General features: G+C 40.5%; 1 pseudogene; it reads right to left on the bottom strand.

The window, feature by feature from the left end:
• Positions 1-256: 256 nt before the first annotated feature.
• On the bottom strand, positions 257-5,644 carry LOC140480205 (large ribosomal subunit protein uL23 pseudogene; annotated as a pseudogene).
• Positions 5,645-6,203: the final 559 nt, after the last annotated feature.

Genomic DNA, 6,203 nt, shown 5'->3' with positions numbered 1-6,203 from the left:
TGAGTGTGTGAGATGATTTGGAACTTGAAAAACAGCCTAGCAGAGTGTTGCAAAAAACCTCAGAGGCACTGAGGGTAAGAAAGCATGGAAAAGCATTTCAGCTTTGATGAGAGTAAGATCAGAATGTTGGTACAATAAAGGGCAAAACATAATTATGTTTTTAAATACTTTTGTATCTGCCCACTGGCTATTAATGGTTTGTTTTTAATTGTTAAACATTTATTGACACATTCATGCAGTTCTTTGTGAAACCAATTTAGATGATGCCAAACTTATTAGCAACATCAAATACATTGTGATCTGTACCCAGTCAGACATATGCTTCCCTTTCACCATCAAGCCTGATGGTTGTTAACTTTAGCTACATTAATTTCATATAATTTCTTAACAGCCTGTTTGATTTTGTATTTGTTCACCTTGATGTCAACGAAGAAATCCGAAGTATTTTTGTCCTTAATCTTCTTTGTTAGAGACAAAAAGAACTGCACATGCTGGAATCCAAAGTAGGGAGGCAGAGACTGAAAGAACACAGCAAGCCAGGCAGCATCAGGAGGTGCAGAAGTCGAAGTTTTTGGGTATAACCCTTCTTCAGGAATGGAGGTGGGGGTAAGGGGAGTTGTAGGTAAAGGGTTATGGTTCGGGATTGGGGTGGAGCGGTGAGGTGGTGTAGGTAAAGGGTTATGGTTCGGGATTGGGGTGGAGCGGTGAGGTGGTGTCGCAAACTGAGTGGCCAGAGGGAACTTTATGAAAAATAATGGTCCAGTTTGTTCCTACTGGGCGCACCCTTTCTGGAAAACTTAGATTGCGATCTCAGTCTGAGTATCTTTAAGCCTGAGGTAGGTGCTGTCCTAATTTTGTTCTGCCTATGATTATGAACTCCCTTCAAACTGGCCTTCTTTGCTTTCAAGGTCTTGGATTTAGCTTTAGCTTTGGCTACATCAAGGTTATATCAGAGACTCATCTGGAAATGCTTTAAACTTTATTTCTACATCTCCCGCAAGCATGTTTTCAGTTTCCAACATAACAATCTGAAAATATTTGTTTAAAATTATTGATTGATATACTTAACTGACAGAATCTTAAACTCCACCATTCCTCTCATGTTAAAACAGATTTCCGTGACTACCTGGTCAGGTCCATGCCCCCCAACAACTTACCTTCCCCTGCCACCGCAGGAATTGCAAAGCCTGCGCCCACACCTCCTCCCTCACCTCCATCCAAGGCCTTAAAGAAGACTTCCACATCAATCAAAGTTTTACCTGCACATCCACCAATATCATTTATTGTATCCAATGCTCCCGATGCGGTCTCCTCTACATTGGGGAGACTGGACGCCTCCTAGCAGAGCGCTTTAGGGAACATCACTGGGACACCCACACCAATCAACCACACCGCCCTGTGGCCCAACATTTCAACTCCCCCTCCCATTCAGCTGAGGACATGTAGGTCCTGGGCCTCCTTCACCGCCGCTCCCTCACCACCCAACGTCTGGAGGAAGAACGCCTCATCTTCTGCCTTGGAACACTTCAACCCCAGGGCATCAATGTGGACTTCACCAGTTTCCTCATTTCCCCTTCACCCAGCTCACCCCAGTTCCAAACTTCCAGCTCAGCACTGTCCCCATGACTTGTCCTACCTGCCTATCTTCCTTTCCACCTATCCACTCCACCCTCCTCCTCTCTGACCTATCACCGTCATCCCACCCCCATCCACCCATTGTACTCTTTGCTAACTTCCCCCACCCTCCTCCCCAACCTATCACCTTCATCCCCAACCCCGCTCACCTATTGTACTCCAAGCTACTTTCTCCCTCCTCTCATTTATCTCTCCACCCTTCAGGCACTCTGCCTCTATTCCTGATGAAGGGCTTTTGCTCGAAACGTCGATTTTCCTGCTCCTCAGATGCTGCCTGAACTGCTGTGCTTTTCCAGCACCACTGTAATCTAGAGATGAACCAAATCAGTCTTTCTACCTCTGTATTCACAACATAGTTAAATTAAACCTGCATTAATTACTCAAGTGGTTCCTAACCAGACGTTTGAGTAATGAATCCCAGACTTTATGAACAGCTAATTCCAGACATTGGTTTTGTATCTCAAACAAAATACTTCACAATTTATTAACTACACAATTGCTTTAGCAAAAGAACAATTAAACAACAAGGAAAGCTGAGGGCTATGCTTCATACCCGAAACATTTGTGTTCAGTCCCGATTCATACAAAGACAAGACAGAAAAACAAACACAATTAAGGGACAAATAAAATGAAACAAAATTGGCCAGTTTACTTAAGTAGCTTTCACAACGCATTATTCACAGGCACACATGTGGACTCCTTAGTTGCTTTTCTGAAACATTGATCAGGGTTACCTTCCCAGTTCATTCAGATAGAAGCAGTAATTCTAACTCAGGTTTTTACTCTTCAGGCTTCTGGAAGCTGGTGTAGCAGATTAAGAAGGGAGCTTTCAAATTTTCATGCTGTCTCACTATCTCCCAGAAAACATAATTAAAAAAAACTTAAATTCTGGTTCCACCCTGACAGACTGATCGACTCTTCCTCAGACCTTAGTCATCATTCAACGATTGCCATCTGCTTGAAAATAGGTTCTGTTCAGACTTGCTGGAACCAATTCTTAGGTACTGACCTTACTAATAGTCAATTTCTGATATCTAACACAATGCTCTTCTCAGGGTTGCTGTGCCTGTCAGAACTCCTCTAATCAAGAAGCAGCCTAGCCTGACCTCACAAACAAATGCTTGCTTGATCTGTTCTTTTCCTGTTATGACAGGCTGTCCCAAAGTCCACAAGTCATTTCCAGCTCACAATTTAAAATTGATAAAAGAATAATACTAAAAATATTGAAAAAGAAGCGAGGGTTCTAACACTCCCCTCAGTCTGATTTACAGATTCAATTGTGATTTTGTTGTTCAAAGTAGGATAGAAGGCCGTGGGTCTGTGATCTGTTCTTGAATTTTCCACTCAGCAGCTGAAGTGGGTGGACTAAACTTAGTAACATTATCCCAGACTTTATGGTATTGAAAGGGCTGATTGTCTCTGGGTAGTAGCATCAGGATCCAGACCAGTGGGTGCTTATGGAGAGAATACCCACTGTGTCTTGGCAAAACTTTGATTGGTCTCATCTTGTAGTACTTTTCATGTTATCTTCTATTGAAAAGATAATTGGGCACCAAACACAGATTAGTGTTGAAGTTTTGTCATTGAATAAGAGTTCACAGGCATCACTTTTCTGCTTCCTGGTCAGAATAATGATATTTGGAACTTCTTGTATTACATTCTTGTGTTTAGGATGAAGAAATATGTGAAGCATCTGAGATAATGCACAGTAGTGGTTGAAATCTTCAAAAGCTTTGTACAGCGAATTATGGGTGAATATCTTCACACTGTTCTCTGCACTGTAGAATGTGCATTAGAACTGTCAGGACAATTTCTGTGATTCCTGCTGAGCATTCTAGATAAAATGCAATATGAGATTTCTGACAGTTTCCCTAGATTATTAGATGATGTCAAAAAATCTTGGAAAAGTCGAGTATCATTCTTCTGTTCCAGCCTTGCTGAGGGTCCATCTTGCATGTACAGAACTTTTTGTGCTCTGTGATCCTATATTATCTGAGATCTCATTGAGTTTAATCTGTCTGCTGACTGATGGAAGGTCATTGTGACTGCTTTGTACAGTTCGGGTATTCCATCATCATCTTCAGAAGCTGTATGTAGTGATTCTTTAGTACAGTTAATCACATAAACGTACATCACTATCACAGTAGATAGAGAATTCTGCTCATTCTGCTTTGGAAGAAAACCAGAGGGATTTTGATATAGTGCATCATTGTCTAGAGAGTAAGGCACTGCTTGGTTTTCTTTTTCATGTGCTGCAACTGAGTAGATTGTGGTATGTTCAAGGTTCAAATACTGGGTGTTTACTTGCCTATGATCTTCTAAAGAATAGATGCATCCTCTTTAACTAGGATGAGGTGAAATGCATCATGATGTTGATCAAACCTTTGGGTTAGCTAAAGCATATTTTGACAAATCGTCCAATATTCTTAATATGAAGCTTATGTTGTTTGGAAGCGTTGTGGCAAATCTGAGCAAAATGTCATATAATCTTCTTGCTATGAAAGCTCATGTTCCTGGACAGACTGAGGCAATTCCTTACAAATGAGATATAATCATCATCTTTGTATGGAGTATCTTATACCACCTAGAGAAGATTTAGTTGTATACAATAATATAAAACAAAGAACCGAGATGCAGTAAATCTAAAACAAAAACAGAAATTGCTGGAGAAACTCACCAGATCTGGCAATACCGTTTTGGTCCAGTGACCCTTCTTCAGAACTGTATATTAAAATTGGATAGTTGTCTGTCAATACCTGCTAATCCTGCAAGATATAAATAGTTAGAAAATCACACAACAGCAGGTTATAGTCTAACAGGTTTATTTGGAACTATTACCTGGTGTTGTGTGATTTTTAAATTTGTTCAACCCAGACCAACACTGGATATCTCCAAATCAAGATATAAGTAGGCTTATTAACAACATTGCAATTGCGGGTAAGTGTTGCTATAAAACAACCTTTAACTGAAGTACATTGCCTCAGACTCTGGACCATCATATCTAATGTTTGAAGACATACAGTGTCAGCCATTTATAGTGTCAACCAGTATATAATAATTGCTCATAAACTGATACATTTTGAACTCAAATTGTTAACATGTAACTTGGACCAGATGAGCTTTTACAACAACTGGCAGTCGTTTCACAACTGTCATTAGTGAGATTAGCTTTCAATTCCAGAACTATCTGTTGAATCAGCTGCTGTGGTAGCATTTAAACCCATGCTTCTAGACCATGAATGAGGTGCTCACAGTTACCAGTTCAGTGACATTACCATTGCACCACCCATCTTCTTGGATGTATGGGCTGGGGGGAGCACGCAGATGGTGACATAATGGTAATGTCATTTGAATAGCAATCTAGAAAACCAGACTGATGTTCTGGAGATGTGCATTTGAATCCCACCAAAGCAGATGGTGACATTTGAATTCAATTAAAATCTGGAATAAAAATTAGCATAATGGCAGTCATGTGACCATTACTGATTGTTCCAAAAACACATCTGGTTCACCGATACCCTTTTGGGAAGGAAATCTGCCAACTTTGCCTCGTCTGGCCTACATGTGTCTTCATACCCACCATAATATGGTTGACTCTTCACTGCCTGCTAGTGAATCAGGGATAAGAAATAAATGCTACCTGACCAGCAAAGCCCTCAATGATTTCCATTTGATTGAGAAACTCTAATTTCCCTGTTTTCTTCTTCCTCCTGATCAATTTGTTGGATCTCCACTATTCACGAACCAATCTTGTCAATTAGCCTGTCGGAAGCGATCTTGATTTACAGAATGGTTGAAAATTCTGCTACAGTAAAAGCTTTGATTGCCATAGCTGAGCATTCATGTTTACGTTGCTGACTTGCACCTCAGTGACATAATCTCAAAATGATTCTTTCCATCTTTTCTGCAAAAGTGGTAGGCATTTTGATGGACTAGGTGATATATTTTGGCCTAGCCAACTAACAGATTCAGAGTGAGCATCAGAGTTACTCCCCAACTCACAGTCCATTTTTACGATGTTTGCTCAGCCTGCCTGGTTTAGTGGACCACTTATTCAAATGTTGTATATGAACTGCAAAGCTGTTAGAGATTTTGTCATTGAGGACACTGAACACTACTTTATCTCAAATATACATATCTTTCATCATGTCATAACCACAGGAATAGGACAATGTATAAAAATCATTAATAAAGGAGTATACCAATTCACTTGCATTTTGAGATGGCTGGTTAAAGTGATTCTTCCTGGGGCTAACATAGGAATTGAACACTTTGTACTGACCAAAGATCTATTGTGGACTCATCAACACTTTGTCGGAGGATGACATCACTGCATTGGGACCTACCACATAAAGGAAATTATTGATCTGGAGCAGCTGTTGGTTTGAATGGAGATTTGAGTCGGTTCTGCAGCTGTGGAAGTTTTTTCCCATACCCCCATCTATATGCTTGCTTTGATCCTTTGACAGAATTGAAGGGCAGTGCAAGGTACAGGGACAGCTTGGCTGATGCAACACAGCTGGCATGTTGGAGTTTATCATACTTCAGGTAAGTTTACAACTTACAAG

Source organism: Chiloscyllium punctatum, chromosome 8, assembly GCF_047496795.1.
Source record: "Chiloscyllium punctatum isolate Juve2018m chromosome 8, sChiPun1.3, whole genome shotgun sequence".
NCBI lineage: Eukaryota > Metazoa > Chordata > Chondrichthyes > Orectolobiformes > Hemiscylliidae > Chiloscyllium > Chiloscyllium punctatum.
This window is presented reverse-complemented; position numbering and strand designations above follow the sequence as displayed.